The sequence below is a fragment of the Herpailurus yagouaroundi genome, unplaced genomic scaffold (assembly GCF_014898765.1).
Source record: "Herpailurus yagouaroundi ecotype Mexico unplaced genomic scaffold, PumYag 203, whole genome shotgun sequence".
In the NCBI taxonomy this organism is placed as follows: Eukaryota; Metazoa; Chordata; class Mammalia; order Carnivora; family Felidae; genus Herpailurus; species Herpailurus yagouaroundi.
Window position 1 is genome coordinate 6,611,717 of NW_024412434.1, and position 14,763 is coordinate 6,626,479.

Sequence of the window (14,763 nt, forward strand, 5' to 3'; positions counted from 1 at the left end):
AAGGCCAGTGAGTGCCCTGTCACCTTTCGGATGTCCAAAGTAGGAGCTGGGGCACTCTGCCATAGAGTTGACATTTTATATTAAAGTAGCCCTTACTGTCTTTCATAAGCAACACCCTCGACCAACGCAGGCGGAGCATCCTCTTGGCCCACTTGCCCGGCGCCGGCAGGTGTTTCTTCCAGTGCAAGGGTTAGAAAGTGGGTTTGCGCAGGCGCCGGGCTGTAGAAAGTGGGTGTGCGCAGGCGCCCGGCTGTAGAAAGTGGGTTTGCGCGGGCGCGGGGCTGTAGGAAAGTGGGTGTGCTGCGCAGGCGCCGGGCCATAGAAATTGGGTTTGCGCCAGCGCCGGGCTGCAGAAAGTGGGTGTGCGCGGGCGCCGCGCTACAGCGAGTGCTGACCCCAAGCCCTAGCATGGTCGTTACCTAGCGGTGTGACCTTGGACGAGTCCCTTCACCTCCCTGATCCTTTGTTTCCCATTGCATTAGAGGGGGTGAAGTTAGACTGGTGTTTCTGGAACCCATACTGGCTGCCAGAAGGAAGAAAGGTAAGAGAGGGCCGGGGGGAGGGGACTCGGCTGCCCCCTGACTTTATCCACAGCACTGCCGGCTTCTCTCCTGTAATATAATCTCATGTGTGTTCTGTAGGGTATGATATGATATGATCGATAGTGTACAATGATAAATTTCAGGGTAAGGTTATGTTTGAAAGAAGGATTCCGTTGACTAAAAGGTTTGAAAACCCCCGCATCAGGTGACTTCTGAGGCCCTTTTACCACCACGATCTGTGATTCTCTTATTCATTAAACAGCCCTCAGCGGTGCCAGAGAACACTGGCAGTGTTAACTTTGCTTATTTAGAAGCGTGAAAAAAATGCCAAGAATTCACAGTCAGAAAGACACCCTTTGGCTCCTCATTTATCTGGAGAGCCAAACACACTCACTTGGCAGATTGTGTAGACCTAGCGAAACGCCAGTGTGGGAGGAACCCTCTTACTGCTCAGGGGCACATATTATTTCAAGCCAATTCTACACTCCCTGTGGCTGGGGTATATCTGAGCAGGTGAATCCAGACCCTGGGGCCAGTGGACAGAGCGGTAGGGATCCAGCCAGACCAAGTGCACCTTAGGCAAATAAGCCTGGGGGCAAATAAGTATGTCCCCTTCCCTCTGTAACCTCCCTGTGAACGAGGGCTGGGGCTGAGCATGTGGCTCATTCACCAATCACATTGTATGTAGAATTACAGCATCGAGGGACTTTACTCTTAGGCTTTAGTAAGGAAAAATCTGAATTTCAACCCTCAGGACCAACGTGTGGGAGCAAATTGCTTGGCCAACTTAGCATGTGCATCTTAGGGTGGTTTTATGGTTCTTTGCTTCACTCGACAAATATGTATTGAAAATCTGCCACGTGCCTGGCAATGTCCTAGAAGCTTGGGTGACATCGGTGAGCAAAACAGACACAAACTTTGGTTTCCCGGCGCTTACATTCTATTGTGTCATTCACTTGTCACTTGCTAGGCTCTCCTGAGGGGAGGTGTTACTGGAGTGTCTGAAGGGGAAGTTCCAGGGTGGAGGTTATAGCTGGTGCGTGGGGTAGTAACGGTACTCCCGCCCAGGGCTGTGGAAAGGTTAAATGGGTAACCCACTGCAAGCGCTTGGTGTGACGCCTGGCGCATAGTAAGTGCTCAGTTAGGTGGGCGGTCCCACCGCGGTCATGTCTCCATCTGCATTCTGTGGGGTTCTTCAGGGCGGTCGGGATGGTGCTGTTGGCCCTCTGTTTGATTGCCGTGGGCGCTACGTCTGGGGAGAGCTTCAGAAGGATGTGGGGCTGTCAGAGGTTTGTTTTTCCTCTGCCTGGTGATTGATCAGGTGAGCAGGTGCTGTTGTCTGGGACAGGAGAGGCCGCTGTCCCCAGGTCACAGGCGACTGTGCCAGCCTCCCTTGGGCAGATGGCCAGGGGGCTGCCTTCACCTGCGGGCTGTCTTCCACTCAAGGCACTTTGCTTTTTGGACTTGGCAGGATGCCTGTTCTGGGGGAGAAGACCGACATTCCTCCTCCCTGTCTCCCCTGTGTCGGGATCTCTGCGGCCTGAGTGCCGTGACTGAGGCACAGTCCTGCCTTGAACTGGCTGTGTGACCTGAGGCAGCCGCTTCACCTCTCTGGTCTCAGCGTCCTCCTGGGCAGAAGAGGCAGTGATTCTCAGGTGAGACAAGAAGGTGAAAGGTCAGGTGAGGGTTAGGTGAGACAAGAAGGTGAAAGACTATAGAACGTAGGCAAGGTGCCAGTCCCCCTCACCCAGCCACCCTGCGTGGCTCTGTTCTGCCCACGGCTTTGCCCGCTAAGATCTTGCTGACTCTCACTTCTTTCAGAACTAACCTTCTTGTCGTCAGAATGATCTCCTGGCACATTTGGCCCCCTCTGTGATCCCAAAGCCGGGCAGGACCCGGGCTGCAGAGGTCGGACCCACGTCTGTTGGACCAAAGGCTTCTTAAAGCAGGGTCGGCTTTATTGCTCTTTGTGACGTCCCCTTCCTCTTCCACGGAGCCTCATCTGTAAGAAGTGCTTGACACGTGTCCCCTCCCGTGTGGTAGATACATCCGTGGGTGAGGAGCTGGCCCCTCTCTCCTGAAAACCTGTTCATTTCCTGTCGTGTAAGACATTGTGTCTGAAACCGTCTGGTCATAAATCTAAATTTAGACTTTCCTTCTGCCAGGAGCCATGGAATGGGTTTGAAATGTGTTCCTCAAGGCTTCACTTTCTTTCTTGGGCTCCCAGAGGCTCAGCCAAGTAGCCACGTCCTGGGCATCGTCAGTCAGAGTCTTGGAGAAGGTTCTGGTTGAGCACGGATTTCTTGTGCCTAGAAGGTCCAGAACCCCCAGTGATCCCACACGCTGGCCTGGAACCCACCCCCTCCCACCAGTGTGTGCTCCCCAGACCCTCCCGTCCTGGCCGTCAGGGATTCCTAGATGCTCTTCTCACGGACGACTCGTGACGTTCACGGTGGCTCAGATGGGCTTTGTGTATCTGCGAATTGGATGCTACATGGGGTTCCGCTGACAAGGCCTGCCGGGCGAGCCGGGGTCCAGAAGCCAAGGGCAAAATCAGGTCCTCTAAGGACAATGTTTCCAAAGCTCCAGCTTTCACCTGATTATTTGAATGATAAAATGAAGGCATTAAGACCTAATATAGGAAATAGCCTGCCTGAAGGAGCTGGTTAATTACTTTAATCTTCCATTCCCCATTTTTAGAGAGAATCTGGTCATAATCAGTCATGTAATACGAGTCACCAGATTAGTGTGGGCGGGGAAAGTGAAACGATACATGTAGGGACAGTAGGTACTGAAGAAGGCTAATGGGAAAAGAGGGCACTCACAGGTGCCACTAGGCTTTAGGGAGACTGAGTATTTGGGCCGGAGAGGAAACCTATAGGCCATCACACGGGTTTCTCACTGGCTGCCTTATGTTGTTTGAGGCCAGGACATCTCAACCTCTCTTCTGTGGTGATAGAGCTGAAGGATGCATTTGCAGAATGGGACGCTTAGCCTGTGGTGTCAATCAGATAAGATCATGGGGCTCCATAAACCATACTTGCAGTATGGAGGCCCTTGGGAGGTGCCCTCCCCTTGAATCGGGGCTCGTCCTTGTAATTGGCTTTAGCCAATAAACTGCGATGGAATTTAACCTTGCACTAGTTCCGGGCTTTAGCCTCAAGAAGACCTCGCAGCTTCCTGCTTTACCCTTTTTGATGTCCCCGGCTTCTGTGTAGGAGGTCAGGCTGCCTTGACGTAGACCACCGCAGGGACACGTGGAAAAGTCACAGGGAGAGAGGGGCCCTGCCACTAGGTATGTAGAGAGAAGTCCGACCGTCTCCACGTGCCGCCTGAGCCCAGCCACTGGCAAACCAGCTGAGTGTGCCCATACGAGTGACCCCTGGTGACACCGCCAGAAGAACCACTCAGCTGTCAAGAATTCTGAGAAAAAGTAAGGTAGTTGTTTTAAGTCACCAAGTTTTGGTATAGTTTGTCACGCAGCAATAATTACCGGAACCGCCCACTTCTCAGGACAAATATTGTAACCTCCCCTCCCATGGGGACGCTCGTGTCTATCACCATCTGTACCAGTCAGGGCTCTCCAGAGAAGCAGAACCGATAGGATGGGGCTGCCTATAGGAAGAGGTTTAGTTTAAGGGATTGGCTCACACGATTGTGGAGACTTGGTGAGTCTCAATCTGATGGATGAGGCCAGCAAGCTGGAGACTCAGCAAGTGGTAGTTGAGTCCGAAGGCATCTGCTGAAAGCCAGGAAGAGAGAAAGCTGCTCTGGAAAGTTCCCTCTCGCTTGGGGGATGTTGAGTTAGCCTTTTGCTCTATTTGGGCCTTCAACTGATTGGATGTGGCTCACCCACACTTAGAGGGCAGTCTGGTTTACTCAGAGTCCACCAATTTAAGTGTAAATCTCATCCAAAAACACCCTCACAGAAACATCCAGAATAATGTTTGGTATATCTATATCTATATGCAGTACATGAGCACTGTGGCCCAGCTATATTGACACATCAAAATAGCCATTACATCATCCATTGGCGAAAAACTAGGTTTCTTTCTTTCTTTCCTGGGTTAATTTTGTTATCTATTTTTCTTCCTTCATCTTATGACCTCTTAGAGGCAAGTTTAAAAGATGTTTGTTGTTACGGGCAAACCTCACAGTAATCAAAAACATATTCTTGGGGCATGTGGGAGGCTCAGCCAGTTGAGTGTCTGACTCGATTTCAGCTCAGGTCATGATCCCAGAGTCATGGGCTCGAGCTCAGCATCGGCTCTCTGGTGACAGCACAGAGCCTCTTTGGGATTCTCTCTTTCCCTCGTTCTCTGCCCCTCCCCGGCTTGCACTTGTGTGTGTGCACGCTCTCTCTAAATAAATAAATCAATTAAACAAACAAACACCTTCTTAAACACACCGGGGAGCTGGGGCTTCATCGCATCATGCCTCGGATCAGAGAAAATTAATTCTGAAAGGACCACAGGTCATTAGATGATTTTTTTTATCTCCACGCCAAATATTTGTGTGATTTGCTACGTCACAGTGATTTTCAAATGAACATCCTTTGCAAAGTGTAAAGCACATTTGTGAACCCCTGGAGAAAGGAATGCTTCTAGAAAGAACGTCAGCTGCTTGGCTGCCAGGGAGGGGTAGAGGAACACTGGGTGCTGCCTCTTTGACAGCCAGTTTGTCTCTCCCTGCTGGTGGAGCCACCTTTGGTTTGGGGGCTTGTCCCCATTCCTGCTCGGGGTGGGCCTTCATTAATCTAATCAATCCTACCTGTCAGAATAATCCCGCCTGTTTGGTTCAGGGGAAGACATGTGGCTTGAATTATTCCAGTCAGAGGAAAGCTCAGAACCCTGAGCTCAGAACACTTTACGAGGGCTGGGAGGAAGAAAAGGTTTCTCTTCCGTGCGCTGTGGTAGGAATATTGGTACAAAGCCTAGAATGACTGTAGCCATTTGCTACCAAGAAGAAAGCCCGCCAAAACGTGTAGAAAAGAAGAGAACTTCAGAAAAATGGGGCCAGAGCCCCGATCAATCCAAGTCTAAAACCCATCATACATCTGGACTTCTATTTGTGAGCCCTACTAAATTCTTTTTAATGTCTTGGCCATTTTAAGTTCGAATTTCTATTCCTTCCAAACTAAAGCATCCTGATCTGTACGTAATATGCCCCATATGCCTTTCAAGAAGAGTTAAATTGTCACCTGACAATTAAATTGACTGGCAAAGGCACTCTTAGAATAAGGCCGCTGTCCTCTCTAAATATTTTGAGGTCTGAGACGTCACCAGGGGGCTCAAATGGAGCCAGAGCTGAGGGCTACCCCTTTGAGAAGTTTCCTAGGAAGCAGGAATGAGAGATCACAGTTAAAAAACAGATTTGGGGCAGGGCAGGGCAGGGGAAGCCTATTTAAACAAGTATCCGGGAACCTATAGGGCTATAATGGCCCGTCTGCTTCCTGAGCTTCATGGAAGGAATGGCTCTCTGGCCATGGTCAAGTTTCTAGCCCTTTCTTTGTGGGTGGAAAGACTCAGACCACAGTAATTATGACATGTGGTTAAATATTTAGAAATGATATAAGTTGGGCACCAGGAGAGATTTAGGAAAGCTCTAAAGTTATGTTTTTCTTCTGAGTACCTGGCCCTTCTTTTCTCCTTTAATTTCGTTCCCCGGCTTTCAACCAGGTAGTAGATGTCCACTGCCTTTCAAAATCTGCCGTTTGGAAAGTACTGAACATCAGCCACATGCTCTTGAGTATCATGTAGGTTCCCAGAAGCTCAGTCAGAAAACCCTTACGTTTTAACTACTCTGCAGCAGCTTGAATGATGGCTCCACAAAATATATGTCCACCTGGAATTTTTAATGGGACCTTATTTGGAAAAAGGATCTTTGCAGATGTAATTAAAGATCTTAAAATTAGATCATCCTGGAGTATCTTCATGGGCCCTAAATCCAATGACAGGTGTCCTTAGAGGAAGAGGAGAAGACACGGAGAAGGAAAAAAATCCAATGACAGGTGTCCTTAGAGGAAGAGGAGAAGACACGGAGAAGGGAAAAAAAACAGGGGAGGCCACATGGTGATGTAGGCAGAGATTGGAGCGGCTGCCAGGATGTAGGAGAGAGGCCCAGGATGGATGCTCCCTCAGAGCCTCCAGGAGGAATCGAACCCGCTGACACCTGGCCTCCAGAACCGTACGGGAATAAATTTCTGTTGTTTTAAGCCATCCAGTTGGTGGCAATTTGTTATGACAATCCTGGGAAACTCATATAGCGAATGGCTACGGTTATGCTAGGCTTTGTACCAGTATTCCTACCACAGCGCACAGAAGAGAAACCTTTTCTTCCTCCCAGCCCTCGTAAAGTGTTCTGAGCTCAGGGTTCTGAGCTTTCCTCTGACCGGAATAACTCAAGCCACATCTCTTCCTCTGAACCCTGATCAGGGTTCCTACTGGTTTCCTTCATCAGGGTATTGCGTAGAAGAGATATTGTATTGTGTAGAAGGAAATGCAGAATTTCACTTATTGTAAGATGCACCTTTTCCTGCATTTTAATGAAAATCAAATGCGTTTGATGTCGCGTTGGATTTGACGACATCAATACAAATGAACTTTTTTCTGTCCGTATTTCCCGCTTTTCCCTATGCTCTTTCAAGCAGGTATTCTTTCCTTATTGCTTCAAGGGAGAGGCCTGCATAGAGGGGAAAGCAGGAAAAAATAAAGAAAAGCCTTTGGACTAAGTGTTTTCTCAAACCGGGACCATTAAAGAGATTATACCAGGTGCCCAAGAGGCAAAACCCTCTCTCTGCGAGGGAGTGGCTCAAGGAGAGAGAGAAGCAGCCATAAAGGTAAAAACCGTGATGGCAGGGCGTGCAGAGGTGTGGAAAGTCCGTAAGCAAGAGCCTCGTGCCACACATTCTTCTATGAGCTTCGGGTGTTACCTCATCAGACCCCCCACCGCGTCTTGTGGACCAAGAACTATGACTTCCCCCAGATGGCAGAGACTCAGACAGAAGAAATGAATGCTTCCCCCAGTGATATGGCCAGCAGCTGGCAGAGCACGGATACGAGGGGTCTGGGTCTAGAGTTGTTGCTCTTAACCACTAGGCTAAGGCCGCGTCTCCGCGATTCCAGGATGTTTCGGGGGACCCAAGACTGGAGAACCTGGGGTCCGCTTTGCAAGGTGGCGTCCTGAGAAGCAGCAACACCACACACATATTGTGTCTTTGTCACAGTTCTAGGCACATGGGGTGAGAGACAGACTCGCAGAGAGCTGGGTGTGGGATACCCCATATCCACTATGGCACAAAAGCAGCAGAGTGACCACGACGCCCTCCCTTAACATGGCTCAGCGATGGCACAGAAGGTCAAGGTTACGTGGACTGCAGCCAGCGCCAGCTCTTCAACCACGTGGCTCATGGCCAAGGCTGAGAATGGGAAGATCCCTGCATGGATGTATGGAGTAGGCCCTGAGGGCTAGACATCCCCTCAATGCCTTGGCACTAAGAGAACCTGCTAGAAGTCAGACACGACCTCCGGGAAGATGGGAAAACCTCAAATCAAAGGATATTCCATTCTTTGAAAGATTGGCTTTTTAAATGGAAAATGGGTAATAGAGAAGCCAAATTATTTATTATTATTATTATTATTTTTTTTTTTTTTACATCTGAGAGTTAAAGACCTTTACAGATAGGGCTTTCAATGAACCTTTGTTAAATGACTGACACAAATACATTGAATAGAAATCTGCTTCCTATAGCATGCACACATTTATTCTGGTTCCATTTCTCAGACCACACACAACTAGTTGAATCCCTTTTCTACCAGATAACTCTTGTTTTTGCCAAACCAGTCTTTGATGCCCCACCAGAGGGCTCCTCATGAGTCATACTTTTTTAAGATCCATACTATTAAGATATAATTTACGTACAATAAAATGTACCCATTCTGAGCGTACAGTTCAATCAAGTGTGGCAGATGTGTACACCCGGGTAACCACGAGCACAGCAAAAATATGGAACGTTTCCATCACACCCCAAATTCCCACTCCTCCCTCAATACTGGCCTGGGGCAACCGCTTTTCTGCTTTCTGTCACTCTAGATTAGTTTTGCCTTTCCAAGAATTTCACATAAATGGAATCATATGTCATATTTTAAGTTTCTATAAAATAAATGGAAAAGCCAGAGACACCCCATTAAAGAGAATGGGTATCGCTGAAATGCACCAGCTTGGCCAGCTTGCCTGACGCTGCCTGAATCAGAGACAGCCATCCTGCCAAACTGCCACCCTTCCCCGCCTCCCAGCCCCCCTCCGCTCCCTTCTGTGTGGCGCTCTGTATCCACGACCATTCCCTTCCCTCCCTCTTGGAGCCATATTTCCCCTCTTGGACCACGTTTGCCGATTGAGAAAGTAAACAACAAATGAAACCTCTGGAAGAGCATCTTTGCCGAAGAGGCTGCTGATCCCTGGGGAGAACCAGACAGGAAGTGTGTCCACTCAGTTCTTCCTGACATCCCAGATAATGTAAACTCCCCATTTCCTCTACAGCTGGCTCAGGAACTGGCCTCTCCGACACAATGGGAGAAGCTTCGGTTTCCCATTATTTAACAGTTGGACACCCCTTTGCCCTCCTGGCTCCTAGTACTGTCCGTCCCTCTCTTGTCAAGAGTTTTGTTTTCTTTCTTCATCGTCACCTCCGGGCTGAACAGAGGGTGAGAGAGAGTGATGGTCTAGTCCTTCAGTCATTTCCTCTTCTCCTTAAACCTGCCTGGTTCTTCACCCATGTGTAGGACATTTTTGATGCCTGAGTAGACAGAAATGGGCTTCTGGAGTGGAGCTATCAGTTGCCATACTGTTGTCATTCTTCCCAGTAAAAGCTCTTCAGCAAGAGAGTGGCTGCTGGTAACAGAATACATCTGCAGAAAACAGAAAATGAATATGCAGTACATACAAACCAAAGAACATTACCCTCCTCTGGTTCTCTGAAGCATATCCAGGCAGGCAGGGGCAATGTCGGTGCCTTCCACAGTGTGTGGGTTGGACCAGTGGTTCTCAAAATGTGGTCCCCAAACCAGTGGTATCAGCACCACCTGACGTATTAGTTATCTGTTGCTGTGTGATAAGTTACCCCAAAGTTTAGTGGCTTTAAGTATCAACAAACTTGTCTTATTTCACACAGTTTCTGTGGGTCAGGAATTTAGAAGTGACTTATCTGGGTGAATTTGACCCAGGGCTTTTTAGGAGGTTGCAGTCAAGTTGTTACTGCAAGCTGCAGTAATCTGAAGGCTCAGCTGTGGCTGGAAGTTGATGCTCAGAGAATGAGAGAGCCTTGTCTTTAAATCACATGCCCTCACATCCATCAAATATAGTTAGAATTGGGTCACGAAATCTAGCCCATACTCCAAAGGATGAAAGTAAGACTCCATCTTTTGAAAGGAGGGATGTCAAAGAATTTATGGACATATGTTAAAATGATTGCACCTGGCTGAGAAATGCAAATTTCTTGGGCCCACTCTAGACCTGCTGGATCAGAAACTCCGGGGTTTGAGTCCAGCAATCTGTTTCACAAGCCCACGGGTGATCTGATGCTGGCTAAATTTGGGGAACCACCAGGTTAAGGTAAAGAGTGAGAAAACCTCACCTCACTTGTGGGTAACTGCGGTGAAGCCTTACCAACCAAGGCTACCTTTTCAAAGCTGGCCATTAATGAATTTAATGAAAGGCACTAGCCTTACTTCAAGTTAATCCACAACAAAAGGTGTGGTAGGCAGAGTAATGCCCACCCCCCACCAAAGATGCCTACAGCCTCGAAAGCTGTGCATATGTTGCCCAATAACATGGCAACTGGGGCTCTGTGGCTATGATTAAAGTAAGGTTCTTGAGTTTATCTTGAGCTTCAGGAGGTTATCTCTGCTTATCCAGATGGGCCCAAGGTAGTTACAGCGTCCTTATAAGGGTGAGGCAGGAGGTTCCGAGTCAGAATCCGAGGAGAAAACGTGATGATGGAAGCAGAGGGAGACTGGAAGATGCCATACTGCTGGCTGCGAAGATAGAGAAAGGGGTTTCCACCAAGGAGTGCTTGCAACCTCGAGAGTTAGGGAAGTGAAGAAGACAAATTCTCTCCCAGAGCCTCCAGGAGGAATGCCGTTTCGCCACCACTTTGATGTTAGCCCACAGAGGCTCAGGGTGGACTTCTGACCTCAGGAACTGAAAAAGAATTAGCTCGTAGCAAGTTGTTATAGCAGCAACAAGAAGCTCATACAGAAGGGCTCTTGTCTGAGCTTTCCTTTTGGTGGAACAGAGAGGAGATTAAGAAGGATGAGGTGGTGGGGGGCAGGGAATGATCGGCTTCGTCAGATGCTTCCACAAGGAGAGTAGACATGTATTTCATTGCAAAGTCTCTCCTTGTATTTCTACCTACATAAGAGAAATGGTCTAGAACTGCACCATTCAGTAGCCGGTAACCATGTGAGGCCGTCTACATTAACATTTACATTAATTGAAATTACATAAAATTAAAAGTTCAGTTCCCAATCCCATTAGCCCCATTTCAAGGGCTCCATGTCCAAACATGGCTCGTGACTAATGTATTGGGTAGCACAGACACAGAACATTTCCATCATTGCAGATAGTTCTGTTAGACCACACTATTCTAGAGTTTTGATCTTTTTCAATTTCAAGTAAGTTGTTTTTTTTTAAATCTTAATTCCACATCATATCCATCAGCATGATTGCAAGTGGGTACCAGCAGACTCCTTTAGCTCCTTAAACTTGTATTTGTTGGTAGTGCTCATTAACTAGACTTTAAAGAACTGGCGCCTCAAGGGGCTTCTAGGGATTCACAGGCGCCTTAGGAAATAGAACTGGGGGAAGTGTGTCTGTGTGTCCATGTATGTAAGGGAAGATGGGGGAGCAAGACCTTCACCCCTGCCTTCACTGGAACAACTTCCTCCATTGTGTTTCACTGCTGAGCTCATGCCAGTCCATGTGAAGAAAGATTCCACGGTTTTAAAAAGAAGAAAGATTTTAAAACCTTAAGGCTGGAGGGAGGGTCCCCACCCCACTTCTTCTTTGTCCCCTCCCATAATCTCCTGCAAGTCGTTTGGCCAAGATTTTCCTTCTCACTTAAGACCATGACCAGAAGCAACAAGTCATTTGCTCTTGAATATTGACATGGATTGATTATGTGGAGTTTCTATATTTGTGAAGATTTCTTTAAAAATGGATCCACAAAATTATTTTAGAGGATGCAGTTAATTTGGAAAATAGTTTATTGGGTTGGTCATTTTCCTCCTGGGATTAGCTCAACTATTTTGTATTTCTATTCTCAGAAACATTATATTCTGTCTTATTTAAACACACACACACACACACACACACACACACACACACACACACCTGTACTTTATAAAACACATTGGACCTGTCTGTTGCAGTAACGTTTGATAGTGCTTCTGGCAAAAAACAATAAAGTTTGGATAAAAAGGGAGAGCCTTTGGAAGTTTCTTCAAATCGTATAATCTTCAACCCCCAAGGGACTTCTCTGCAGCACTGATAACCCAGTTGGTTCAGGAGAAGCTGGATGAATCAGTGGTAGGAGGCTCACATTTGATAGGTAAAGCTAATAAGCTTTCTATATTTTGAATGTTAAAAGTATTGAATGGGGTAGAGGTCACACTTCTTGCCTCTGGCAATAATTTCACTTTTATCAACTACTGTCTTGCTTGAAATATATCCAGATTCCCCAAGCAGAGGAAAATCCCTAGGGCGGTGAGCACGTCTGTGCTTCTCCCTCTCCTGGGCAGAATAAGTGCTCAGCAGTGCCCTGCTATGGACAAGAGCCTGTCTCTGGAGCTTGCCTGGGTCACACAGGCTCTCTAGGCTTCGATTTTCTCATCCCTGGAAACCCAAACGGTTTGTGGATTAGTAGTGCCTCTGTTTATTTCTAGCCCTGAAGTTCTTTGATCATGTGATGGCTGCAGATAATTAAAATCAAATAATTCTGAATTTTAAGAAAGGAAATCCATCAGTTATGAGAGCAGTAACAGAGGAATTAGACCATATTTGATAGCAGTCATTATTTCCACTTGACTATGAATGTGTCTGTAGCCATGTGTGAATGAGAGCAAGTCTCATTGCAAAATGCCATTGAGCAAGGAAATGCTGGAGGTGGGTCTCCTGCCGCTGAGGGAGCAAATACCTAGGGGCCCCTCATTTCAGTGAACCGTCTCCGAGGCCCTGGAAGGGGCCTGAGCAATATGATTACATGTTCGTATATTTTATAAACCTAGAAAAGCACAGTTATTTTAGCTGGAATCTGTTCAGACTGCCATTGGTTTCCATTCCTGCTTCCTCAGCTCTTGGGTCAGGGTTGGGGTAGTCTGGGACATTTGGGGGATCCAGCTAAGAAAAGATGAGCTGGGGATATACTTGCTTTGAATTTAGTAGGATATGTATTTTTAAATTTTTTAAAGCTTAATTATTTTGAGAGAGAGAGAGAGAGAGAGAGAGAGAGAAAGTGCACATGCGAGCAGGGGTAGGAGAGAGAGGAGATAGAGAATTCCAAGCAGGCTTCGCATGCTGTCAGCACAAAGCCTGACGTGGGGCTAGAACCCATGAACCGTGAGATCATGACCTGAGCTGAAATCAAGAATCAGACTCTTAACCGACTGAGCCACCCAGGTGCCCCAGAATTTGGCAGGCAATATTGATATGGGTCACTCCAAGAAATCTAGACGATCACTAGGAATTTAGAGTTTTTCCCATTTCCGCAAAACCTCTTGTGGAGGGGTTGATATAAGAATTGGTAAGAAGTCAGAGAATAGGGAAGAGGAAAATGAAAAACCCTGAAGGAAGAGTTTATCCCTGAATAATCAGTCCTGTTGTAATAACCAGCAGTATTTAGGAATTCAACATGCTGGGGACAAGGGCACTGTGATAAAGTTGTGTTCAAATCTCATTTGTGCCAAATGCTGACTTCGTAATTATGGAAAAAATATTTTTCATTGGATCTGTTCTCTCCCCCATTGATGAGGATGCAAATATCTACCTCCCATGTTTGTTGTGACCTTTAAATGCCATAACATGTATATGTGCATAACAGGCGCTCCATAAGTTACAGATTTTTTTTTTAACCAGTACCATGGAATGTTCTCTTACACTACGGTTAATGTGAATATCAAAAATTCCAAGCAGGGGAAAAGATCTCTTCTAGAGACTGTTGAGGTTGGGAGGGGCCTTGAGATGTTTAAACAAGGAAATTGTGACTTGCACTCTAGGGAGTGGCAAAGCTGGTCTTAGAACCCATGTGACCTAACTGGGAGTATAGTCGGAACAAGTGGGTCCCCTTATATTGAAAATAAATCAAGAAATAAGTGCACTGCACAGAAAGCTATGCATGAAGCACTCCTGGCTGGTAAAGGTGGTTGTCTTTGATCAGTGCCTGGGAACCATATGTTATTATCCCAGCGTAAACCTCGCCCCTGCCCTGTGAGGTGGTTGGAATAGAGCCTCATCTTACAGATGGAAAAACGGTGACCCAGAACAGTGAAGCGTTTGCTCAGGGTCACCCAGTAACAAATGACAAGGCTAGAATTCAATAGTATGTTGAATTCCAAAGGCGCGCCTATCCCCCTAGTTCACACTGTCCTCTAAGACTCGGTGGGTGTCCACAGTGGGCTCTCTCCATCTCTGACCAGATTGCAATGCCAAACCCCTCACTGGAACTACTTTCTCCCCTCGGACTGAAGTCTTGGTGATGGCACCAGGGCCGCCATTTCTAGTTCACCTGGACATCACTGAAAGAATATGTGATTCCCTTAAAGAGGTTTATAAAGTATCCCAGTGTTCTCAAAAATAGTCTTGTAAAGTCAAAGAATTAAAGGAAAAAGCCAAGAATTTGTTTGACCTACATCTGAACCCAAACGTCTGCAAAGTTCTTTCATTCAAAAGACCCTTGAGTTCAGTGGCTCTCAGCCTTGCCTGACATTAGAGCCACTTGACGAGCTTTAAGATGATTCCATGCCCAGGCTCCACCCAAGACTAATAAAATGAGAGTCTCCAAGAGTCGGGCCTGAGACTGGCAGTTTTTAGAATCTCACCAGATGAGCCTAGTGTATTATATACCACTAAGGTTAAAGACTGGATGACCTTCCTCAATAATCCTTTCCAATGCTAAATTTCTGACACTCTCAGAAAAAAAAAAAAAAAAAAAGCCTCATTCTTAACCAGG

General features: G+C 47.0%; 1 long non-coding RNA gene across 2 annotated transcripts in view; it reads left to right on the forward strand.

The window, feature by feature from the left end:
* The first annotated feature begins 335 nt into the window (after nucleotides 1-335).
* The window catches only part of LOC121014659 (uncharacterized), a 37,273-nt gene continuing 22,845 nt past the window's right edge, over nucleotides 336-14,763 (forward strand). For both annotated transcript variants that reach the window (XR_005783340.1, XR_005783339.1), the window contains exons 1-2: nucleotides 336-541; nucleotides 2,014-2,197. This is a non-coding gene — a long non-coding RNA (uncharacterized LOC121014659). The remainder of the gene's footprint in view (nucleotides 542-2,013; nucleotides 2,198-14,763) is intronic.